The sequence below is a fragment of the Pelodiscus sinensis genome, chromosome 1 (genome assembly GCF_052426305.1).
Source record: "Pelodiscus sinensis isolate ZL-2025 chromosome 1, ASM5242630v1, whole genome shotgun sequence".
In the NCBI taxonomy this organism is placed as follows: Eukaryota; Metazoa; Chordata; order Testudines; family Trionychidae; genus Pelodiscus; species Pelodiscus sinensis.
Genome location: NC_143052.1, coordinates 255327964 through 255355020, shown reverse-complemented (window position 1 = coordinate 255355020; position 27057 = coordinate 255327964). Strand labels below are relative to the sequence as shown.

The window sequence follows — 27057 nt, the reverse complement described above, 5'->3', positions numbered from 1 at the left end:
GAGGTACCCTGTACATCCTTTAGGGCTAACCCAGACTAAGCACTGTGGATCTTTTGCTTATACCAAGTAATCCTTGCCTCTCGGGGTTAAAGCAGCATGACGATACAGTTCCTCCTTGTTAGTGGTTTTTAGCCTCCCTCTACCGCATTTCTGCTGCAAACTCAGCTAATGGGAGCAGTTAATTTCCGAGACTCCTCTTTATTCCAAGGGGGGAGAATAAACACCAAAGTCTTTTGTCCTCTTTAATATTCCACTCCAGTAACTCTGTTGTCAGTGTCCCCTCCTTAAGAGGAAGCATATAAGAATGGCCATACTGGATCACACCAAAGGTCCATTTAGCCCAGTAGCCTGTCTGCTGACAGTGGCCAGTGCCAGGTGCCCGGTACCCCAGAGGGGGTGGACCGAAGACAATGATCAAGCAATTTGTCTCCTGCCATCCTTCTCCAGCTTTTGACAAACAGAGGCCAGGGGCACCATTCCTTACCCCCTGTCTAATAGCCTTTTATGACCCTAACCTCCATGAATTTATCTAGCTCTTTTTTAAACTCTGTTATAGACCTAGCTTTCACAGCCTCATATGGCAAGGAGTTCCACAGGTTGACTGTGCTCTGTGTGAAGAACTTTCTTTTATTAGTTTTAAACCTGCTACCCATTAATTTCATTTGGTGTCCTCTAGTTCTTATATTATGGGAAATAACTTTTCTTTATTCACCCTCTCCACACCCCTCATTATTTTGTATAGCTTTATCATATCACCCCTCAGTCTCCTTTTTTCTAAACTGAAAAGTACAAGTATCTTTAGTTTCTCCTCATATGGGACCCGTTCCAAACCCCCTAATCACTTTAGTTGCTCTTTTCTGAACTTTTTCTAATGCCAAAATATCTTTTTTGAGGTGAGGAGACTACATCTGTATGCAGTATTCAAGATGTGGGCGTACTATAGTTTTATATAGGGGCAGTAAGATATTCACATAATGCCTTCTCTTGGAGATCAGCATTTCAAAGAAGTGAATATCTGTTTCTTTTCTGATGATTTATAGTTACTGGGGCTTACGATACAAACATTTAAATATAAACTCCTAGATCCCATAGTATAAGATAAGTGAGATTGATGCATGCAGCAACTTACAAGCATTCCATAACGTCTAAGCATTTTTATAGTTAAAATAGATATTAGAATTATAGCAAAACACAGATGATGAGCTAGATTGGTTCCAGCTCTCTTTCAGTGGAGACAGGAGGACCTTGGCATGAGCTGGCACCCTGTCTGCCATTGTCACATGAACAATCTAATTTTATTTTAGGTTAGACATGTTATTTCATTAACTGCTACCATAGCCTCATGCATTAATATCTTGATTGTGTATATTAGCTGTGTCTAAGCCATATGTCTCTGCTCAATGAGGGAAGTCTGTCAGTGACTGTTACTGTTACCATTACTATTGTATACTGCCAAGCCCTAAGATACAACCGGATTTGCTCCAATCCCACAGACAGAGACAAACACCTACAGGATCTATATAGAGCATTCCTAAAACTGAAATATCCACCTGGTGAAGTAAAAAAACAGATTGACAGAGCCAAAAAAGTACCCAGACATTAACTACGTTAAGACAGACCCAAAAGAGAAAACAACAGAATTCCACTTACCATTACCTACAGTCCACAACTTAAACCCCTCCAGTGCATTATCCACAATCTACAACCTGTCTTGGAAAATGACCTCTCACTCTCGGAGGCCTTGGAGGAAAGGCCTAGTCTCACTTACAGGCAACCCCCCAACCTGAAATAAATCCTTTCCAGTAACCACACTACACAGCTACATCATAAGAATCCAGGAACCAATCCCTGCAATCTGCCCACACATCTATACAAGCGATTTTATCACTGGACCCAACCACATCAGCCACCAAATCAGAGGCTCATTTAACTGCACATCCAGTAATGTGATCTATGCCAGCAATGCCCCACTGTGATATATATCGGACAAACTGGACAGTCCCCATGGGAAAGAATTAATGGTCACCAATCAGATATTCGAAAAGGCAACACACACAAACCTGTTGGGGAACACTTTAACCTCCCTGGACACTCATTAAGGGATCTACAAAGTTGCTGTTTTGTTTCAGACCAATTCTACAAGCCAAATACACAGAGAAGGATTGGAACGCCACTTTGTTCTCAAGTTTAACTCTCATGCAAATGGTCTAAATCGCAATATCAGATGGCTCGCACATTATCAACCAACCAAACAATGAAGGTGCCAATGGTTCTTGATGTCTGTGTAGAATCTGGTGTTAGTACTCTTCCTTTCCAAGTGCAAACTAATGGTTCTTATCAGGCTCTTTTAACCATTTAGTCTTTAAGGTGCTAATAGACTATTTCTTGTTTTCTACATTTTTCCTGTTACAGACTGGCTCCCCTACCCCTTTGAAACTTATCTACCCAATGTCTTCTTCCCCTCCCCCTCCAATATTTTTCCTTCCTCTCCCTCCTTCCCTTATTTATTCTTGGTTCTGGACTTCCAACATTCTGGTCATCTGAAGAAGTGAGTTTTGCCCACGAAAACTCATGATACCATCTACATATTTTGTTTGTCTTTAAAGTACTACCGGACTGTTTGCTGTTTTTTAAGTTTTTCCTGTTACCACACTGTTAGAGTGTAGCAGAATCAAAAAACGTGGCAGCAGAATTTGGGTCCAAACTAACCTGCCTAGAAAAATTAAGAGCCTGGCACGTAGGAGTGAAATCTGTAAGATAAGATGATATTTTTACACAGTCACTTATTGGAGTAGAACCTCACTTAAATCTTTCTTCAGATGATTCCTCAAACCCCATAATCACTTTCACCGCTTTTCTCTGAATTCTTTCCAGTTTGTTGAAAGCTTTTTTGATGCTGAAGTGTTCAGAAAATATGTTAATGCAGTCATCAATAGCTTAGAAATAGGGATGTAAAATCCCAGTTAATCAGTTAACCGGTTTAACCAGTTAATTGATTAAGCGGGATCTGGCAGGACCATGGATGTTCCAGGATCAGAGAGTCTTGGGGCACTGTGAGATGGTGGGCAGGCCAGGAAACTGGCGCAGTTCAGGGGGGGAGCTGGGAAGGTTGACACATGGCCCAGCTGGGCTGTAGCCCAGATGGTGGCGAGGCAGGAGCTGGAAAGATCAGTGTGCAGCTCAGCTTGGCTGAGGTGGGAGCTGGGAAGGCAGGCACATGGCCCAGCTGGGCTACATAGGAGATCTGGGAAGCATGGCAGGAGGTGGGGCCGGCAGCAAGGGTGCCAGAAAAGGGTGTCTCCTGGTCCAGGAAAATTCCTCTTCAGGGACCAGTCAGGTCCTGAGGGTGCCGGACCAGGGAGGTCAAACCTGTAGTATAATTTGAAAACTCTCATGCTTAGACTCTGCCTTATTAATTTTAGTACAGAAATTACTCGTTTAACATGTGCCCACTTAAAATTTTTTTTTACTTAGGGAACATTTTTGGAATAACACGACTGTCCCCGAAATAACACGAAAAAAAATCAAGTGGCAGACTACTTCGTGCAGCAGTATAAATTGTGAAAACAGCGGTAATACCGGGAGGTACTATAAGGCGTCTGTGATGGGTCTGCCAGGACCTGCACTACATCTGGGGGGGGGGGTCAGCGGGGAACGGCACAGCAAGCGGCAAACCCTCTGCTGCTTTGCAGGGAGGCGGAGGAAGCCACACGCAGCCACCGGTGACAGGCCCCAGCCGCCAGCTTGCAAGCAGGGACGGAGGAGAGGGGGCGAGGCGTCTGGGGATGTGGGCTCCCTGGATGCCTCGCCCCCTCTTCTCCGCCCCTGCTTGCAGGCTGGAGGCTGGGTTCCCAGTCCCCTTTCTCCCCAAACCTTATGTCCTGGTCCCAAGGCAGCTGCCTGTGCTCAGCGGCCGGCTGCTAGCAAGTGCAGACTGGAGCCGTGAGCACACATGCGACTCTCAGCAGCCCGGCCAAGAGAGCGGATGACTGGAGCACTTCTGGGTTCCAGTTGATGCCGGACAATTGGAGTTTTACTGTACAGTACATCATCTAATGTTGACATTGACAATTCAGCACCAACAGAAAATTGACTTTGTCACAACTGCTTGAAACACAACCCCCACCTTTTCCATCATTTTCAATGGGAAAATTGACCCCGCATAACACGTTTTTGCTTAGCACGATCATTTTCTGAAATGTATCTACCATGTTAAATGAGTAATTACTGTAGATTTTTTCCCCATACTTGCGTGTTCTAGACCAAGCATGCTTTATTTGTGTCTTTCAAGAGCTTCACCTTTGACAGCAGGATTGTCCCAGAGGAGTGCAGCTCAGAAGATAGGTGGTTTCTCATGTAAATTGATCCCAACATGTTGACTGTCTTAAACTCCAGTCATCTGAAGAAGTGGGCTGTACCCACAAAAGCTCATAATACCATCTACATGTTTTGTTAATCTTTAAAGTGCTACCAGACCATTTGTTGTTTAAATTTATCCTGTACAGACTAACTTGGCCACCCCTTGAAGCTTTTAAACATAAGGTCAGGTTGGAACTAGAAGTGAAGTAGCAGTCAGTGAAGAATGCATAACATCAACTTCTTTTAGAGTTTTTCAGCAAAGAAGGCAGTGGGTTGCATTCTAACCAATTTGGATTTTCAGCCAAGGTTACAGTAGTGTCTTGATTAGCTTCTTGGGGGTGCTCTTCTCACTAGCAACAGTTAATATTTGGTTTTAAGTTGAGCTAACAACCCTTTCTTGAACGGTTTATATGATTAATCTTATGGCACTTTTAACCACCTTGTGACAATGGCATTTGTTGCATTTTAATTTTACTATTCTATATATGTTCTTATACCACACTCATAATCATAGTAGCTGAGTGTGTTGAACAATATGACTAACAGCTGCCATATGTTTCTTCTCTCATCATCTTCCTAGGGGAGAAATATGTGCAGAGTTCTTGTTTTGGTAGCTATTTTTACTTATTTAAAAAAATAATAAATGGACAGCATAATGTATACTAGAGAAAGCAAAGTCAACAACATGCACCTTGCATTTAGAACAGAAGCAAATGAGGTTGTGATGGTCCTTAGTACCTGTAGTAGGAACCACTAGCAGGGAGGGGGGTGGGCTGGGTAGTACAACCCTGGTCCCCCAGGAAGGAACCACCACAGACATCCCCAGTAGGGATGTAAGCGACTAATTGACTACCTAGGCTTATTGGGTAGTTGAGTCATTACTTGACTAGTCGGTTCCCCTCCCCATTTGCTGCCTCTGTATCAGAGGCCCCAAGGTGGGGGCACAGGAGCCAGTGCTGGGGGGAGCTGGCTTAAAAGCCAAAGCAGTCCCCACTCCCATTGGGTTCCGATGGCTGCGCCTCTTCATTTGAAATGTTCCCCGCTGCTCCTTTTCCTTTGAAATGTGGGCAGCTCTTGTACATTTCAATGGTAGAGTTGCAGCAAGATAGCAAGCACCCCTCTTATCAACTAATCAAGTAGTTGATGGAAATTCAGAGTCAACTCCCCCTATGCCTCCTGACTCCCTTAGGCTACATCTATACTGCTCATTTTTTCAGGAAGATCGGCTCTTGCACGAGGGGTTTTTGTGCAAAAAAGGAGCCGTCTATACAGCTTCTGTTTGTGCAAAAGCCTCTTGCGCAAAACCGGCCCCATATTAACTATGTAAATGAAGTGCAACAATATGCTAATCTGCACTTCATTTGCATAGGCTTTTGTGCAAGAAGGAAGGCATATAGATGTAGCCTAGGGGGGGTCGGGAGGCATAGGGAGAGTTGCCTGAGAGAGTTGGACTGCTGTCACTGTGCCTGTAGAAGCTGCCTCTCCTCCTCCTCAGCCTGCCCCAGCAGCTAGACTGCCATCAGTCAGTGTGCCTGCAACTAGAAGCAGCATGCCTCCTCCACTCATTCTCTCAGGCAGCCCTATTTGCTGGGCTGCTTTTGAATAAAAGCCAGTGACAGCTCCCTTTCCCCTCCCTGGCAGCCCCATACGTTGGGCTGCCAGTGCTTCTGAATAAAAGCAGTAGAAGCTCCTTGTCCCCTCCATCCCTCCCGGGCAACTCCATGTGCGGGGCTGCTTGGAATACAAGTGGAGACAGCTCCCTGCCTCCCCCTCCCCCCCCCCACTGCCCCAATCCCCCCTGCAGTCCTTCCGGGTGCTGGGCTGCTTTGAATGAAAGCGGCACCTTCCTGTCCCCTCCGCTCCTTCCCTTTCCCTCCAGGTAACTCCTGCTGCGTGGCTGCTGTTCAGGCTGTAAGGTAGGAAGTACCCATAAAACAAAGAGAGCAATTCAGAGCTGAGAAGGAAACTGCACTAACTTGATGCTGAAATGCTGAAGCTTACTGTCCACCCTTGTTGTTCCGACGTTTTGGTTTGGTGCCGAAATAAAAATAAATAGAATATGCAGCAGGATTTCATTCCTCAATCTTTCCCCTGAGCTGAATCACACCAGCTTTGATGAAGGGCAAAGCAAATTGAAAGATTGTACATAATGTAAACAGAACAGAAATATAATAAAATCCTGTTTCTTGTGTAACCCCCTTATTCCTCCCTGGGTTACTCGGGAGCAGGTCACACTCACAGGTGTGCATGGGCGCCTGATGGTCTTGACATAAAAGGAGATCCTGAGTACCCCAGTGGTGGTGGTGATTGGTTGGGGAAAACCTATCCACCCCTTACTGCAGTCCCTTGCTCATAAAGAATGTACAATGACAGTGCCTCCTCCTGGCTGGCCCTGTACACACTGGTGTGCCTTGGAAACCTCCAGGAATAAACTTATTCCAGCAATAAACTGGATCTAACTCCAGAACAACAATTACAAATCATAAATCATATACATCTAATAGATTGCATTAGAATGAACAACCTTTATTTAACTTAAACAGGATTTAACAAATTAACAGTGAATAACATCAATTAACAAAGTACACAGAAATAAAATAAACTTATCTAGCTGCCAGTATTTATCCCACCCCAGTGTGCACACCCCTGGACTCAGAGTCCCAGATTCTTGCTTGCGTGGGTGCGCTTGAAGAACTGCAGCTGTAATGGTGATTCTCTGTAGGTAGTGTGTATGTGGGTCCAAGCTATGCAGCAGCTCTGGTTCATTGGGTCGGCCTCTATTTGAACCCAGAGTTAGTCTATATCTCTGAGGTCTGTCCCAGGCAGCATTTCCCCAAAGATGCCCAGTTACTCAGTCTCCTTCTGTGTGCTGGATGCAGAGCAGCTTCTAGACACAAGTACAGCCAAAGGGCCTCCCTCTAGGGCAGTCAGAAGCAGCCTGCTAGATCCCAGTTCCAAAGGCTCGCTGTCCCAATCTGTATCTGCAGTGTAACAGCTCCTGAACAGAATCAAACTCCTCCACAGAAGCCTGGCCCCCTTTCTGCTCCAAAAACAGGGATGAGTCCACAGACTGCTGTGTCTTCCTCCACACACGTGGATAGACTCAGCTCTCCCACACAAGAGTAAAATGCAGGACAATGTAGCACTTTAAAGACTAACAAGATGGTTTATTAGATGATGAGCTTTCGTGGGCCAGACCCACTTCCTCAGATCAAATAGTGGAAGAAAGTAGTCGCAACCATATATACCAAAGGATACAATTAAAAAAAATGAACAAATATTTGTTCATTTTTTTTAATTGTATCCTTTCTTTTAATTGTATCCTTTGGTATATATGGTTGTGACTACTTTCTTCCACTATTTGATCTGAGGAAGTGGGTCTGGCCCACGAAAGCTCATCATCTAATAAACCATCTTGTTAGTCTTTAAAGTGCTACATTGTCCTGCATTTTGCTTCAACTACCCCAGACTAACACGGCTACATTTCTATCACTATTCCACACAAGAGTCACTGCCTTCCTGTTTTTCCCAAGGGCTCATGGGAATTGTAGTCTGTGAGGCTGGATTGCAGCATACAGGGTCTTCCCCAAAAATAAGCAGAGGCACCTTTAGCACTACACTTGGGTAGTAGGGAGAACCATATGCACAAAAAGCATTCAGAAGTGAGCCCATTAAATAACATTTAGCCAGTAGCTGAAAACAATTTAAAACATCTATCACAACAGTCCAATCCATTCCCTGCCGGCTCAGGCCCCAGTGCCTTCAACTCTACTTTCCTGGCAAAGACAAAGAAAGCAGACACCTTTTTAATAAGATATCAAATGCTACTGAAAATTTTGCAGTATTAATTTTTCTTTTTAATTGATTTAATATTAAACATTTAAAGTCATGCACCTCGTTAGTTATCTCTTGCTTTAGTTTTCTTTCTTTCTTTTCTTTTCTTTAGAGAGGGAGCGGGAGTGAGACTGATTGCCTTTTTATCACATGACATCATCAGCACGCACCTCCTTCCTCCTTCACCCTGCCTTGAGCTGCTGGGAGCCCAATGTACTGATGGAGGGTGGGGGCAGAGCAATAAGGTTTCTTATCCAGCACTTTCAATTAACCGGCAACCCCCATTCTCCATGAGTTCTGGATAACAAAGCTTTCACTATAACCGGTGAGTGCTGTGGTGACACCCATCTGCACACGCGCACATGACGTCAATATCGGTGCACATGACAAAACTCGCTCTGCTCATGGATGGAAATACTTAGAGGAAACTGACATACACCCCTGAGCAGCTAATCTGGGAGTAGCACTGCAGGCCCTGCCTGAGAAGTTCAGTGACCGTTTGTAAGGAAACAGTGCCTACTAACAGCTGTTCTACAGAAATGAGAGATGCCAATGTCAGGAGTGAGCAATAATTTTTTGCTGGGTGTCACTTCAAACATTTTTTAAGTGGCCCTGGGCCGCACCAGAAGGGGCCTCAAACGGAAGGGGCAGGGCCAAGATGCTTCTGGGTTTCCCCACCCTCAGACCATGATTGGTCTGGGGGTGGGGGAGCCCGTCCCCCCCCAAGTTGCCCCAGTCAGGGCCTGGGGATGGGGGAACATGGGAAGCCTTCTTCCACCCTGCCAGGGGCGTGTGGGGCTTTTAAGTGCCGCACGCTCTTTGCAGGGTGGGGGCGGAGCAGAGGAAACTTTGTGCACTCTCTCCGTCCCCAGGCCCTGATTGGATTGGGGGTGGGAGAGTGGCAGGGCCTCCGTGGGCTGGATCCAACCCTTTTGCCCACCCCTGGCCAATATGTAGCTGCATACATTTTATATTTTAAATCTACATCCCAAGAGTATATGAAAACAATAGAATAGGTTTTTTTTAATGAATTGAATCAGTTTGCTAAATTGAGTCAATATTTTTTTATTAAATGAAGGGAAAAATTCAAAATATGGTTAATTTAGGTGGTTTTTTTTGTTTGGTTTGGAGCTGAGTAAATTCTTAGGAAAACATGTCCTTTAGATATAATGGGTCATTTGAGGTCACTAGCTCAAAGATTCATGCCGGCTGTTATTGTTCACATTTGCAATGTGTGGACAGCTGCAGCCTCACAACTTTTTTTTTTAAGGTAAAACTAAAGCAACAGACCCATTAGAATTAACACTCCATTTAGTTAAATGAAGGTAATTCATCACCTTTGGTGTAGGCAAATCCTGCTTTCTGTTAGAATTGTTAAAATGTTTATTAGTATAAACGTGTAACCCTTGAAATTTTCAGCATTTAGGGGGAGAGGGAGCCAATGCTCGTTGGGAGGCTCATCGGTTAACCATATATTTGGGTTCACGTTCACATCCCTACTCTCTGTGACCTTGGGAGCCATCATGTAGAATCAGCTTGATTTTTGCTTCCCAAGGTGTGGAGCTGGAATTGGGGAGCACATGCAGAGGGTACACATGCTCTGAAAACTGGGATATTTCGTCTGTATATTTTTCTTCTTGTATCTGATTTGAAAAGAGAAGAGAGCCTGAGGCAGAGGTGGTTTTCACCACTAGTTGTGGAAATACCTGTCGATGTACAATTCTGATGTTCAGTAGGGGATTACGAATATGGATACTTCACACCTAATGCAGGGGTGGGCAATAAAATGGGGGTAGTTTGCCAGGTTTAGTCCCTTGTAAGCCCCTACTGCTATATTTATCTGTACCTCTGCAGGTAATGGCAATCACAGCTCCTATTGGCCGTGGATCGCCATTCCTGGCCAGTGGGAACTGTGGGAAGTGGCATGGACAAGGGACAGCGGTTGTGAAGTACCTATCACTGAGGTCAGCACAGCAGTATAACATGATACATTGCAAAGATAAGAATGTGCTAGTGTCCCCTCGATAGGATCTTCCTCCTGTGACCTGGGCTGGATTTGGGTCTGAGAATGTGACTTTTTGATGTTTTTATTGCACAAGTTATGTGGGTACATAACAGCCAGAATAATATTTGGAAAATGTTACACATTTTGCTGATAGTGATTATTAGAACATGAAACACAGGTTTAATGTGGAAAAGTCTGAAATGCAAATACAGAGTGGTGGAGGGGGACAGCACACAACGGGTGGGAGGTGCACTCCTGTCCTCAGGTGAGCAGCGACTGTCTTGCTTTGCTGCTGTATGTCTTTCTGGGATTGAGAGTTGGGGCTCAGAACTGCCAGGTTCATTGAACAGCTCGAATGTGCTGGGTTCCTTTGTTTTAATGTTCCTGATTCTCTGTGCTGGGAAGGAGAATGGCTGCTGCAGTACAGCTGTGCAATTATATCAGGGTACATCTCCTGGTATTCCCAGTAGCTTGTATTATCCAGGGCCTTCAGAGCATGACTGGGCCCCTGTTGAGGGCACAGTATTGTCTGATTGTCTAACAGCAACATGTGTTCCAGCAGAACATTGTGTCTGTGCATTGCATCTGGAAATTACAGTTTTTTAATTCTCCTGTGTTTCTCTGTCATGGCTGTTCCCTGCTCTGGCACTCCGACTGCAGAAGGTGAGGGTCCGCAAGAGAGCTTAAAACTTTGCCTCTAGAGGCACTGGTTACCAAAACTTCCCAGAATCGCAGATTCCCTGGCTCTGAGGAATAAGCAAACAAATAACAAGCTACCACCATCAAAAGATTTTTTTAATCCGTACAACTGGGGTGAACTCTTGAACCCACCCCCCAGGAATGCCCCGACTCCTACCCCAAAGAGCTTTAAAAAAGAAAAGAGAAAAACAAGCTGCAGTCTCTGGTAGCTGATCCCTCAGTCAGAGGCAGGCAGATACACACAGACAGACAGACCTTCCAGGACACAAGAATCAAATCATCACCTTAAAAAAAGTGATTTTTATTACAAAACAAAAGATAAACTTGATAAAGCATACTTGATTGCTAGATGTTACAGAACAACTAAGGAAAGCAAATTAAAACACAGAGAAAAGTCTCTGGGCACAATACAAGATAGTAAATGGGGAGGAGAGGCATAGATTCACACAGAGCAGTTGAAACCAAACCACAAAATAAAGAAAAATACCCTGATTGTGACTGGATCCACTTTTCCTTTACTTACTTCTAATCTTTTCTTTATTTAGTCCTCTTTCATGTCCCGAATTCTTTGGAGGCATGGTAGTCCTGTCTGGGTTTAAATCATTCTGTCTCTCTCAACTCCTGGTTTTTCTCTCCCACACAAAGAAAGCAGGCAAGGAATCTATATCCAGTTCACATTTCAACACACTATCTCGATTGGTTCTCCTGGCCTCCTGGCCAACACCTTTTGCTAGCTACCTGAGTTTAACCCCTTAGTTACCGGGTGCTGGTCAGCACTCTTCCGCACTGAATGGCTCAAATGTGCTTGGTTCCCATGTTTTAATGTTTCTCTTTTCTGTGCTGGGAAGAGGAATGGCTGCTGCAGTATAGCTGTGGAGCTATAGCAGGGTACATCTGCTGGTGTTCGCAGAACCTTGTTCAGGGCCTTCAGAACATGACTGGGTCCCAGTTGAAGGTACTGTATTGTCTGATTGTTTAATAGCAGCACATGTTCCAGCAGAGCATTGTGTATGTGCATTGCATCTGGAAATTACAATTTTTTTAATGCCCCTGTGTTTCTCCGTGATATTTCTGGTCATGACAGCACTGTCCCAACCCACTTAACTGCTGTGTCTGGATAGTTGTCTGTCTTTCTCCAGCTCAGATTTCAAAAATCCCATACAACTCTCCGTAGTTCTTTAGATTTTTTTTGTGAGTCTGTGAAGAGGGCTTCACACATCTCACTCTTAGACTTCTATTTCTTCCCCTTCAGGTTCTGCACTGCTGCTGATAAAGGGCCCTGTCCTAGAGGGTGTTGCTGCTGGTGGTGCTGGGGAGTAGAGTAAAAAAGCAAGCGGTTATTGTTCATTTTACAACTATTTTTCATAGAAGCAATGATAGAATTGTTCTAGTCCTCTGTTTCTGAATTGCATTCCCCAAGGTTCACCCCAGGCTTGTAGAAACCTCAGATGGTAAGTGGCGTGTGCATGAGAGCAAGATGTACCTGGTTTGGGTCTTCAGTTATTATATGGGGTCTGAGAGGTTAGTGGGAACAGGATACTAATCTCCTCTGTATCTCCTTTAGGCTATCCTGCTTCATAGAATCATAGAGCTGGAAGAGATGTCAGGAGGTCATCAAGTCCAGCCCCCTGCCCAAGGCAGGACCAATCCCAACTAAATCAAGCCAGACAGGGCTTTGTCAAGTCGAGACTTAAAAACCTCCAGGAATGGAGATTCCACCACCTCCCTAGGTAATCCGTTCCAGTGCTTCACCACCCTCCTAGTGAAATCGTTTTTCCTAATATCCAACCTAGACCTCCCCCACTGTAACTTGAGACCATTGCTCCTTGTTCTGCCATCCGTCACTACTGTGAACAGCCTTTCTCCATCCTCTTTGGAACCTCCCTTCAGGAAGTTGAAGGCTGCTATCAAATCCTCTTACTCTTCTCTTCTGCAGAATAAACAAACCCAAATCCCTCAGTCTCTCTTCATAGGTGATGTGTTCCAGCCCCCTAATCATTTTGGTCGCCCTCCGCTGGACCCTCTCCAATGTGTCCACATCCTTTCTATAGTAGGGGGCCCAGAACTGGACACACTACTTCAGATGTGGCCTCACCAGAGCCGAATGAAGGGGAATAATCTCCTCTCTGGATCTGCTGGCAATGCTCCTCCTAATGCACCCTAATATGTCATTTGCCCTCTTGGCTACAAGGGCACACTGTTGACTCATGTCCAGCTTCTCATCCACTGTAATCCCCAGGTCCTTTTCTACAGAACTGCTACTTAGCCAGTTGGTCCCCAGCCTGTAACAATGCTTGGGATTCTTCCGTCCCAAGTGCAGGACTCTACACTTGTCCTTGTTGAACCTCATCACATTTCTTTTGGCCCAATCCTCTAATCTGCCTAGGTCACTCTGGACCCTATCCTTTCTCTCCAGCTATCTACCTCTCCCCTAGCTTAGTGTCATCCGCAAACTTCCTGAGGGTGCAATCCATCCCCTCATCCAGGTCATTAATAGAGATGCTGAACAAAACCGGTCCTAGAACAGATCCTTGGGGCACTATGCTAGAAACCGACTGCCATCCTGACATCGAGCCATTGATCACTACCCATTGGCCCTGACAGTCTAGCCAGCTTTCTGTCCACCTTACAGTCCATTTATCCAATCCATATTCCCTTAACTTGCTGGCAAGAATATTATGGGAGACTGTATCAAAAGCTTTCCCAATGACAGAGAGGAAGGTGACAGAGAGGCAGAGAATGATCTCTTTCAGGAAGATAAAAAAGGCAGACCTGCAAGAGATGCTGTGAGGTTACCTAGATGGTTCCACTCCCTCCCCCACTGTAAAACTGGAGGAGCAGAAGGTGTGGAGCTATGCTAAAGGGAGAAGGGAGGGTGCAGCTGTCCCAAAGAATTTCTAGATTAAAATCAAGCAGTTTCTTAGTCTTATATTCTATTTAATGTCCCCTGCAGACATGCAGAAATTGCAGAGAAAATAGTTTGGGTTCTGCACTGATTGTTTGAAACCTTTATTGCTCCCAATCCCTTTCCTCCCCTCTCCCCATTGAAATATGTAACCTGATGAAAAGCCATTAAGAGCTATATAGCTATGCTACTTCTAACTTAAATGTTCTTTTACTGTATGAATCCCTCTGATGGGTTGTATGTACTTTAGCAGGGAGCAGTCATCTGAATGTCCACACCTAGGAGTACCTCATGTAAACAGTGAATACGAATTAAACTTTTTTCCATGTTGTAATAGCTGTCTCAATAAACATTGGAATTTCACCCAATTAAATAGTATCATTATTGAATGTTCTGTGGGAAAGCAGGGAAGGGGAGGTAGAGGCTGTCTGTGCCTGTACCTTGTGAGTTTTAAGCATGTGAAGTAGAGTTAGGAGTGGGTGGAGTGGATGCAGCATTTGTCAGAAAGGAGCAATGTGGGAGGCAGAAAGATGGATTTGAAAACAGATAACAGTCAGGGCTTCAGCACATGATAGATGCCGATTGTTTGGGTGGTCCCCGATTGAGAATCAAAAAGACACTTCCCACATCACCCTTGCACACCAGAGCTGAGGCCAAAAATGAGATGTTCTGTGTTGGGAGGGGACTGCCAGGAAGTGGGTTTGGGATGTGGGGTCTGAGCAGGAGGGACGTGGGAGATCTGGGCAGGAGCAGGGGGGTGCAGGAGTGCAGTGTGGGTGCTGGGCGATGGAGGAGCGCTTACCTGGCACATCTTCCCAGGGACACACATGATTCCATGTCCCCTGCTGCTCCAGGCACCGCCCCCTGCTGCTCCTATTTTCCATGATTATGGCCAATCGGAGTGGCAGGGGAAAAGCCTCCAGTCAGTACTATGCTGCAGCAGCTGGGGGGAGGGGGAAGCAGCAGTGCCTGGAGCCACTTCCTCCCCACACAAGGCAGAGCCCATGTGTTGGATACGGCCCTGGCTTGCCTGAGTCTGGCCTGCAAGACTTGGGACACTCACCCCCATAGCAGAGACCTAGTGCTCCAGCCTCGCAGAGGGGCCATAGGGCTGGAGCACCAGCACGGTCTCCCTAAAGCTGGGGGAGAGAGCCACAAGCTTCGGAGGCTGGATGTAGGCAAGCCACGGTGGCCCCTGGACTTTAGGTTCCCCACCCCTGCTTTACATGACACTGGGCAGAAATCTAGCTGTGACCCTTCTGAGGCTTTGAGATCCTCACAAAATGTTTCTTGCTGTGGTGGTTGGTCACAAGAGTTGCCTGCACAATCACTTATTCTCAGATAGCAAGAAGATTAAGGATCTCACCACAGCTCCAAGACTGCTTGAAGCATCTTGTAAAGCTGCTGGAGTAGTCACTATAATGCTGACCTATTTGAATCCAGGAGCAAATGGACTGATTCTGGCCCCATGCCGGTATTTAAACAGAAGAGATGAGATCCAGTCAACTTGACCTTGGTGCAGTGGAGGCCACACCAATAAACAAGCCAACCATAGACATCCACAAAAGCAGTGGATAGCAATTGAAGTATGGCCAAAATATTGAGGAACAAGCATTACATGCATGTGAACAGTAAGTCTGCTTTAACTCAATTCACAATAAATTTAGTCCAGCTTGAAGAAGACTCCAGAATTTGCACCAGGAAGAGATTTAGTGCACTGTAAAGGATTGTATTGGGTGAATGCAGGCATTTTCAATCAGCAGTAACTCAGTTTAGCATGGAATAGGGCACCAGACCACCTGTGTAGACAAGTGCTACATTGGAGTCAACCTGTGGAACTTCTTGCCAGAGGATGTTGTGAAGGCCAAGACTGTAACACGGTTCAGAAAAGAATATATAAGTTCATGGATGATAGGTCCATCAATGGCTATTAGCCAGGATAGGCAAGAATAGTGTCCCTACTCTTTTTTTCCTGATGATTGCTTGTTCTGGTCATTCGCTTTGAAGCACCTGGCATTGGCCTCTGTTGGAAGACAGGATATTGGACTTGTAGTGTGACTCAGTATGGCTGTTCTTAAGTTCGTTTTTTCTTACTGATTTACATTCAGTTCACATTTGAAAGGTTTTCTTCATAACCTTGTGGTCTAAAAGCAGGGGGGAGTTGGTTATTTTTAAGAAAGGTTTGCTTTTGCATTATTTGTACTAATGTAGCACTCAAAAGCCTAAGGGGTACTTATACAAACATTGAGGAGTCCTGTGTCATCTTAAAAAAAGTATGCATCTGATGAAGTGGATTCCAGCCCCTGAAAGCTTATGCACAAATAAATGCATTAATTTTTAAGGTGCCACAGGACTCCTCATTGTTTTTGCTGAAACAGACTAGCACGGGTGCCCTCTGAAACTATACAAATATTGGGATAATATGCCACCTAATGAGGGAACTTTCCTGCTCACCATTGGTGAATTCATTTGTTAAGCCCTGGCTCACTGACTTACTGTTTACATGATTGTCTTAAATACTTCTGTGTGATTCATTGTGAGTCATAAAACTGTTGCTGCATAATGTGCAGCAGCTGAAGCTAGCGAAGGATTTTGTTTTGCATTTAACTACATGGTATGGCACTAAAGAAAACAGGACTGTATTTGGAAGGGTCTACTCTGAAGTGGGTAAAGAAATATGTCATGTTCTCAGTTTTAATAGCTCAAGGATTGATTGTCAGACTGTTTAATTATAAAGAGCATTTTCAGCTGTTGCATAGAAAACAAGAATTGTTTCCAAATCACAGCTCTTCTATAAATCTATTAATAGAACCTACATTCATTGTTTTAAAAGGTTTGTTATATGTTATCTGTCTTACATAAACTGATTTAGTAAGAAATCAGCTGGCCTGCAGAATTCTCTTACAGTTAATTTTGTAGCAAACCAGTGCCTTGAACAGCTTCAAAGATAACAGTGTGCACAAATACAATGACTAAGTTTTAGGCAGCTGAAGATGTGCTTTCATACTTAAAGGAACACTCCTAGTTTAAAAATCATGAACAGATTCTCAGTTGAAATCAATGGACACACATCTATATTTCAGAAATATGGGGCCAGATCCCAACCTGGTATAAATGGATAGTGGAACTATACACATTTACATCAATTAAGAAGCTAATATCATATTTTAAAAATATAGGTGTTCTTATCAATATTATAATTTCTGAAACTTCAAAATACAAGTTTGTTTTTCACCTTGATGTCTCTTCACATTTTGCATTCTTTCAGCATGCAGTATCTCTGACAGTAGAAATAGAATAGGCTGTTTCACATCAGGTTCTCCTGCATGAAAAATGTTGCCATGTTTGGATTATAAATACTGTAGAGGAAATGTTAACAAGAACATTTCAGTTTGAATTATAAAATCTTTCAGAAGGATTTTTTAAATAAAACTAAGTTTTTGCTCAAGTAAGATATGGCAGTGTCTTTTTAAATATATTATCATTCCTCCAGACCACTGTCTATCCTGGGAACCTATTTATATTTGGGGACTCCCTTCTGACACTTTTAAACTATTGCTGCTAGCAGTTCTGTTACTAGTAATGTTACTTAACCAATGTTAAGAACAGTTAGAGTAGCTCCCATTGACCGGGAATAGTGAACTGTGGCCGCTAGGAGTTGTGAGTCTCCATGCCTGTGGATGCTCAGGTAAATAAATCCTCTCGTGGCCCACCAGTAGCTAACCCTGACAAACTGATGTAGCCAGTGCTCTGGAAGTTCCTCACCTGTGCATAAGCAAGGATTTGGTGGCAACTGTGTTGTGCTTACCTATGGTAAGTAGGAATGTGAACAACTACCTGGTAAGCATCACCCTTAACCGTGATGTTTACCAGGTAATGGTTTGTTGTTATCTGGGAGCAGCCCTCTCCCCTTCCTCCTCGGGCTGCCACTTCCAGGCCCACACAAGGCTCCCAACTCCTAGCCCATGTGAACTAGGAGCTGGCAGCTCAGTGTGCGGCTCAGAGCAGCTCCTGCCCATGGTGTGGGGGCCGCTGCAGCTCGGCTGTGCCCCCTCCCACCTGTCCTCATTTAATCAGTTATCTGAGTAAAGGGAATGTTTAACTGATAAATAAAATAGGATTTTACATCCCTAGTGCTAAGTAAGCTTCAATAACGCTGAGTTTAAAATGCCAGGAGCTGCCTGAAGTCCTCTGTATGTTAAGACTCCTGCCATTGCTTCCAAGAGTGAGCTGCTCCTTTAATAGCAGTAGTGGGGACATTTTAAGAGGAAAGTCTCCTGCTGACACACAGTAATTGTGGAACATTTAAAGGCCACTGTTTAATATATTAAAGTGCATGGTCAGACAGACGTGCGATTGCCATACTATATGCATGCAACATACATGCCTAAAAATAAATGACTCTGCCTTAGTGAATGTTATATCAGAGCTTTTGTACTTTAATAGAAATGTTACCAGAGAATAAGAGTGCAACACAATCCTTTATTTATTTATATCACAGAAAAACTGACCATCTTTTACAAAAGTTATATCTGTACTGCTGAAAACTTTATATTTAGCAGATGATCTTTCATATCTTTTTATTTTGTCCAAATCGTTACTTTAAAACACGTACCTAGTAACAACCACTAGGGCTTTCTGTTTACTTTTACATGTGGGAAGGAGGGATCCTTATTGTCTTTGCCCTGTTCTTGACATTTGGATTTCCTCCAAATGTTCAATTAAATATGCAATATAATTTTATAAAATATGAATGACAATTATAATCCTGCATTTTCCCATCTAAAGGATGTGAAAAATGGCTGGTCAGACTTCAAGATGGACATGTCTGTAGCCTACTTTGGATCTTAAGTCAAATATTTGTAAGTGGTATACAAAAGAAATCAAGGAGATGGCTGGGGGAGGGGAATCAGATTTTAAAATAAGATATTTTTTAATACTAAAGTGTACATAACCATAACAGCCTAGGAAAAAATCCAATTTTAACTAAGATGCTTGTGTAACATTTTTGTTTTCTAAAATAGGGTAACTCTAAATACATTAATTATTAATCTAATTTATAGTAGCACTCACAAATAGAAAAATATGATATAGTCTTTCCTTCAAAGTCTAAAAAATAAAGCAGACAGAAGATAAGAGGAAGGGGGTCCAATATCTGATAAAGCAGTCATAGATATAGAATTCTTAGACTTTCAGAAAGCCAGTGATGGAGGGATCCCAGGCTCTTAGGTAAGCTGTCATGGGATGAGAGGGAAATTCCTGTGGATCAGAACGGTTAAACGATGGGAAACAAAATATAGGAATAAATTATCAGTTTTCAGACTGGAAAAGGTAAATATAGTGGTGTCCTCCAAGGGTCTGAACTGGGGTCAGTAGTCTTCAACATACTCATAAAATGATCTAGAATAAAGAGTAAATAGGTGGCAAAATTCTTCAAGATAGCTAAGTCCAAAGCAGGCATGTGAAGAACTACAGAGGGATCTCACAAAAACTGAATGACTGGACAACAAAATGGCAGATGAAATTCAATGCTGATAAATGCAAAGTAATGTAAATTAGAAAATGTAATTCCAACTACAAATATAAAATAATAGGGTCTAAATTAGTTGTTACGACTCAAAAAAGAGATCTTGGAGTCATTACGGATAGTTCTATAAAAAAATCCACTCAGTGCAGCCACAGTTTAAAAAAAAGCCTCTGACAATGTTGAGACTAATTAGGAAAGACATAGATAAGATGGAATATATATTGCTTCTGTATAAATCCATGGTATGCCCACATATTCAGTACTGAAGGCAGATGTGTTTTCTCCTTCTCAGAAGTGTTTTCCCCTTCTCAGAAAGATATATTGGAATTGGAAAAGGTGCAGAAGAGGGCAACAAAATGATTGGTGGTATGGAACAACTTCCATGTGAAGTGACTGACTTTTCAGCTTCGAAAAGAGATGACTAAGAGGATATGAGAGAGGTCTATACAATTATGACTTATGTGGAGAAAGTAAATAAGGAAGTGTTAGTTACTCATAACACAAACTAAGAGTCACTACATAAACAAATAGGCAGCAAGTTTAAAACAGACAAAAGGAAATATTTTTTCATACAACACACAGTCAACCAGTGGAACTTTTTGCCTGAGGATGTTGTGAAGGCCAAGTTTCTTAACAGGATTCAAACAAGAATTAATTTAAGTTCATGGAAGTTAGGTCCATCAATGGCTATTAACCAGGGTGGGCAGGATGGTGTCCCTAGCCTCTTTTCCAGAAGCTGGGAATGGGCTATCACTTGATTGCCTGTTCTGTTCATTCCCTTTGAAGCAACTGATACTGGCCACTGTCAGAAAACATGGTACTGGGCTTACGTGGACCTTTGGTCTGACCCAGTATTGCCGTTCTTACATTCTTGACATTAGTAAGGTTGCAAAGTCAAGCACTCAAAAATTAGAGAATGCCAGAATCAACGTTTTATGAGCAATCTTAACATATCCTGGTTATGCATATGCATTATGATGCAGTATTTAATTTTTTGAAAAGGCACCATAAATTCTGAAACTTCCTAACTTTTGAGTGCTTGACTTTGCAACATTTTTTAAACATAGATTTATATTAGGGTTGTTAGCGTGTACCTGTTTACATGATTTACTGATAAGTCTGGGCTCATTGGTTAGTAGGGTTACCAGATGGTTTCAACAAAAATACTGGACACACTTGACATTACATCACAATCTACATTACATCTTATGTAGAAAATACCGGACATTTATATTTTCTCAATTTGTTTCCCGAACAGAAAGCTCAAATACTGGACTGTCCGGTGCAAAACTGGACACCTGGCAACCTTATATGGTTTGTCCTAATGGGGTCAGTCTCACACACACACACACACACACACACCCCACCCCTGCCCCCCAGGTGGGGGGAAGCAGGAGCCAGTGTCTGTGGGGAGCTGGTTTTTAAGCTGGTTTCTGCACATGAGAGCTTCCTGCTCCCTCATCCCCTGCTGCCTCCCGCAGAGCTACTTCCTCCTCGCCCTGGCACTGCTGCCTCTGATAGGGAGCAGCGCGAGGGGTGGAGGAGGGTAGGTAGGAGCTGGTACATGTGAGAAGCTGGCTTTCCAGCTGGCTCTCTGTATGTATGTACTGGCTCCTGCAGAGCTGCCTCCCCACCCCCCCCACGCTGCTGCCTCTCTATCAGAGGCAGTAAGGGGGGGCAGGCTTAAAAGCTGGCTCCCAGCAAGCACTGGTCTCCCTCCTGCATGTAAACATGTAACCACTGAAAAATACAGTAGTTACATGTTTACAAAAATAAATGTTTTAACATTCCTGGTTTGTATGTTTGTGTTAATTACTAAGTTTTTAAAAAACAAACAAAAAATAAATTTAATCATGTGGCTTCATTGCCATCTACCTGTCATCACCAGGGTTGGAGCCTTTTGGTGATTCTCTGACCTCTGCTATTGGAGTTAACAAGAACTGATAGCAGCAGCACTTTGTGGTGGGTTTCACAGCTGTTTGATGTAATAGGCAGTGCTGTTATCTCTAGTAACTCCACAAACTTGTTGGAGTCAACTGGTTAAATTTTTGCAGAGATGGGTCTCAAGCAGGTACCTGGATGTGGAGAAAGTATATGGCCTGTGAAGGATGTGCAAGTTACAGGGGATATTGTGGAAAAACACAAAACAAAACATGGGGAGATGCATGTGGGGAAACTAAGTAAGTAGGACTTCAATGGTTTCATCATTGACAAATATAGTGACTGTTTCAGAAATGAGACCAGGGTGGACAGGTAGGAAAGGGGAAGAGAAATGTCATAAGACTGGGATAAGCTTGAATTTCATGCACTGGTGGAGAGGAAGCCAGTGTAGAGATACAAAGGGAAGAAAGAGAGGAGCTGTAGTGAGATTGGTGGGCAAAGAGGAGCAGCAGGTGTGGGAAAGAGGTGGGGCAATTTGCATTTTATGGAGGCCAGAGGGAAGGTGATTGCAGTAATTAAGGGGAGAAGGGAGGAGGCCTGAAGAAAGTTTTAAGTGAAGGGATAGAAAGAAATGATTTTTGGAAATGCTTCATTTCAGATATGCCACACAGTCAATAATAAAGAGGCTCAGGATTACAACTCCTAAATGAATGAGAGCTTTGTTTTTGACTTGTCTATTCTTATGTTTAATCTTTTTATACAGTTTTAAATATATTTGGCAATGTATTTTTTTTGAGAGAGGATACACACATAGTGCAGCACTACTGTAGATTTCTTACATTTTTACATGGTTAGCTTTGAATTGAAAGTTCACATTCCCTTATTTTAAAATGCTAGCCCTTCATTTGTTGTCTTCTGCTGCTGTTTTCTGTTGCAGTAGAACATAATGGTACTTCAGGAGCATTTATGTTTCAGTGTGAGGAAGCTGGTACATGTATAGCACGTCTACTATTACATGTTGAAAGTTCCAGCAATCAAAGTGTTAAAATTTTGACTTAAGACTATTGTCATCTTGTAACAGTATTCATAAATGACGTGCTTGAACCTTACTGTTGATGGACAGCACTTGAATGCTAATCAAACTGAACACTGTTTTGGTACCACTCACCTTGACTCTATGCCTACCAAGTATATTAAAATGGTAATATGTTACTGATTACATTTTTATTCTGTTCCACAACTATACACAGGTCTGAATCTTGTGAAAAATACCACATATATCACAATTAACTAGAGAGACTAAACAGCAATATTGTGCCATATAGAGATGTAACTGTATTTATGTTTGGTCATAGATGCTTTTTGGCTGTATTTAGAAAACAACACTTGAGCTAAATTATTTGAAATACCAAGATTTATTCATGCACTATAACAAAACAGATGAAGCATTGCTTCACTTCTGCAATTCTGTTTATTTTCTATAATACATTTTTGCATTAACACAGGTTTTTTAAAACCATACATAGGAGACATTAAATGCTGGAATGGTGGAGGTGGTTTTGTTTCATATAGATGTGACTTTACCTCCCTGATAACATTGTTTTCCTGTGAGAGGGAAATTTCTTCTTCATCAGTATGGATGCATTGTTTTTACACTTTAGAAGTGCTGTGTTGCCTTGTCAATCATCCTATTACAACCAGTTTAAGACCAGTAGGACTGACGAACTTGTGTGTGATTGGGTACCATATGCTGGGAGGGATTTGTTGGAAGGAAGGGCTGCAGTCTTTCAGCAACAGAGTTCAGGCTGTGTCTTTGCTTCATCATCTGAGAGAAAATCCTCAGATAAGGCATAAGGCTTTCAGTGTCCCAAAAAAATAGGTTGATAATTATTGTACATGAAAAATACTCCTCATAGTGATGCAATGGAAAAGATGTGGTCATTTGATTATATACGTTTCTGTTCACATTGTAAATGTGTCGAATAGACAGAGCTAAACAAGGTAAGAGGATCTTTGTCTTTTATTGAATGTTTAAAGAGTTTGCTGCAGTATGCTGCATACCATATGTGTTGCTTGGTGGAGTCAAGGAAACAAGATTTCTCCAGGCATATATAGTCCTTGGAGGTGAAATGTGAATTTGATGTGATCTTGCGTACGTGAATTTAATTTTAAAATGTAAATTGTTCTGCTGAGAAATAGTACAAATATTTGTATATTTCATTTTAAAATTACAGTTTAAAAAGGAAATAGGTGGGTATGTTTAAAAAAATACTGTTGGTCTAATTGGATTCTTAGCTGTGCTTTCATCTGATAATGGTTGCTAGGTTTAATAAAGGCAATTGGTAAACATAAAAATCAATAAAGTTTACAATAGATAGGTTTGAAGATTCAGATGGAATTGGAATGTCTGTTCTAAGCAATTGCTGCCATTATAAGATCTGAACTAAAACCACGATTGTCTATTTGTAAGATTAGAAACAGCTTTACAGTGAGTCTGATACTTCATTCCACTGTGGCTTGTATAAAAGACTGTAGGTATTTTTCAATACACTGATTTCTTGTGTTCTTTAAGGCAAGCTTCTAAAGAGTTTTAGATATTGCCATTTAGTTGAATATTTTTCCCTGCCATTTCCATGTCTTTGTTTTAGGTTTAAAAGTAGAAGCTAAAACAGGAAAAGCAAGGTTAATAATGCTTACTGCAATTATCTGATCTTTATACATTTTTAATGAGAACACACATCCAGCAGAATAATTTAATGAGCAGGCGGCTTTTAAAGCAGTGCTTTCACTATGCTGAACAATATCAACTTTCTTGCTGAGAACTAGCAGAAGAAAGCAATGGAGACGATTTATGTTAAATGTTTTTGGCAATGAGAAGGAAAGGAGGCATTTGGGACAGAAGTCTATTCAATTTTAGGTGGAATAAGGAGTTTGTACTGTGTGGTTAGACCATGAATGTAAGAGGCGATAGTAAATTTCACCAGAACATTGCAAGAAAGATATGCAAATATAGACTCTAATCCTGTGAGATGCAAAGTCTCTTCAACTTCCATTGCGTTCAGTGGGTGCAGATGGTTTCTCAGTACCTCTCAGGATGAAATCCATAGATAGCAACAGGAATTTAAACTGCCTTCAATAACATTTATAGTACTGCAGTATTTACTATGTAAACAAGATGTAATATAATTTTAAAGGAACAAGCAACAAAATTATAATTACTTTAAGTAAAGATGTGAAAATTTCTCATATTTTTTCTCTAATGCCTGTTATATTAATTAGGCATTACTACTCAAAGCACTTTTACCCAATGATGTGGAATAATTAAGACTGAGTTGATGAAAAGTAAATATGTATGTGTTTAGAGAAGGCACATTATAAATAAATTCTTGTTGCCTATAGTGCTATTATCAGAATAGATCTTGAATAATTGTCCTAGTAACAAGGTGAATTGTTTTTAAAAGGGCATCACTATATAGATGCTCATAGCCCTACCATTTTTAGCTTCAAGGAGAAGTACAGGACACTAGCTCAAAACTTATAATGTCATCTTCCAATGGTCTGCTTAAACTTTTTTTTCTTCTTTGGTTCATGTCTGAAAATACCTGATTCAGTGCTGGATAAAGCAGTTGGCACTAGCTTTGGATTGTCTTACGTTCTAAACTATAACTTTCAAAAGCCTAACTCATCTGAGTTAACATAACAATGTGTTTCTTTAAATAACAAATATATTAAATGTAAAAAGATGAAGAGTCATTAAGACTTCTGCTAATATGACATATTGGTATTGTGTCCACAATATTTCTAATTACTGCCTACATTTTAAATGTAGTATTTCAGTATACATGCATAGATTACATATCGCGCCAGCCTAGAGGAAAACTATCTTTGAAAAATTAAATAAATAGTTCCTGCTCTTCTAAACAACTAAATGTAATTTAAGCTTTGCGAACAAGATTTTTCTTCACATACAGTTTGCTTTTGAGTGTGTTTAAAAAAACAAACAAATCTCCTCAAGGACACATTCTCTCTTAGGCCCTTCCCACACAAACATACCTGTTATACATTTAGGTGGGCTTTTATTTTTATGATATGGGGGGAGAAAAATCTTGAAATTATTTGTAATCAATATGTAAATACTTGATACTAAACTTTTGAGGGCTAGATTCTAATCACATTACTCATGTTTAGTAGTACCTTTCTCCAGAAATAGCCCCATGGATTTCAGTGAGACTTCTCATGGAGTAACTTATTACTTGGTATGGTAAGAATGGCAAAATCTGGCCATTAGAAGTGAAGTAGTCACTTGTATACTATGGCTGTGGTGAAACCAAGTTTACATTACTTAAAAAAAATGACTTAAGTTGTACCAGATTAGATATCAATGAACTTATGCAGTGTTTCTTTTGATATAAAATTAAAGTATCACTTTGTAGGAAACTTAGGATACATACAGTATACACGTGCTTCTTTTTAATCGTATCTCACAATAAAATAATGCTGTATGCACTGTTAGATACACAGTCCTGGTTAGCCAAACATCTCCAAATTAATGTTCTGGGATGTACCTCCTGAGTACTTCAGGAATAATCTGATCTGAGTTCCAGGTCATTTGTGAAAAGCTCCACTTCTGACCACCATTTCTTTACAATGTTCACAGTCTTGAGTAGGGCTCTTAAAGGTAAAGTGAACGCCTTATGAATAAATACAAAAATATTTTTAATTTTTGAAATCCATTATCTAAATATATTTGCAAACTCCAATAATACATATTGGAAGTCATTTGCTCTTACTTTCAGGGTCTCTGTTTAGGGCTCTTCATTTATCCTGCAGAGAAGAAAAAGCCCTGTGTTTTGAGAGAGTTTCCTTGTGACTTGAGAACAGAATTATTTTCAAAATTTATTGTAGAATCCATTCCTTGCCATAGGATTTGGCTGTACAGTCTTAAGTTTTCATTTTAAAATGTAATTTCTAGTCCTTATGGTAGTGAAAATAACCTTCCAAGCGTGAACCAATGTAGTGTTGACGTGTCTGCAAACTGTGTAAAACAATAGCCTTGGAGAAATAAAGTGCTGCCAGTCACCTTAAAGGGAGGTACCAACCCTGAAGCCTAATTTTAAAAATTGTGAATGCACAAATGCATGGCGTACTTTAAAAAAAAATTGACATAGTGTAAAATATTTTTTTAAAATCCTCAAATTAGATTAAATCTAAAATAACCGACACAAGGAAAAATGAGAAGTCTTGTGGCACCTTATAGACTAGCAGATTTATTGGACCATAAGCTTTCATAGACAAAGACCCGCTTCATCAGATGCATGACAGGACTTCTCGTTTTTGCAGATTCAGGCTAACACAGCTACCCCTCAGATACTCAACACAAGGAATAACATGCTCATATTATTTTTTCCCTATTCAATTCAATAAAATGCTATATTTCATTTTTAATTAAAGCTTTGGTAGAATTTCAGTACAGGCAGTCCCCGGGTTACGTACAAGATAGGGACTGTAGGTTTGTTCTTAAGTTGAATCTGTATGTAAGTTGGAACTGGCATCCAGATTCAGCCGCTGCTGAAACTGATCAGTTTCAACAGCGGCTGAATCTGGACACTAGTTCCGACTTACATACAGATTCAACTTAAGAACCCCAGGCGTCCCCAAGTCAGCTGCTGCTGAAACTGATCAGCAGCTGATTCCAGGAAGCCCAGGGCAGAGCAACTCTGCCTCGGGCTTCCTGTAGTCAGCCGCTGGTCAGTTTCAGCAGCGGCTGACTTGGGGACGCCTGGGGCAGAGCAGCTCGGGTGCTGCTGGGTTGGTCCAGTAGTGCGGCCGCTCCTTGGCGCTACTGGA

The 27057-nt window shown here is 42.0% G+C and overlaps 1 protein-coding gene across 13 annotated transcripts in view; it reads left to right on the top strand.

Annotated features, from left to right (window-relative positions):
- MBNL2 (muscleblind like splicing regulator 2) overlaps positions 1–27057 on the top strand; it is a 153572-nt gene that overhangs the window by 5532 nt on the left and 120983 nt on the right. The window contains exon 2 of one of the 13 annotated variants that reach the window (XM_089775425.1): positions 8306–8518. The exons of 10 other annotated variants lie outside the window; for them this stretch is intronic. The gene's annotated coding sequence lies outside the window, so the exon portion shown is untranslated. Of the gene's footprint in view, positions 1–8305; positions 8519–22774; positions 23212–27057 lie in introns of those variants that run through there. 2 more of the 13 variants (XM_089775424.1, XM_089775426.1) reach the window with 2 other exon arrangements.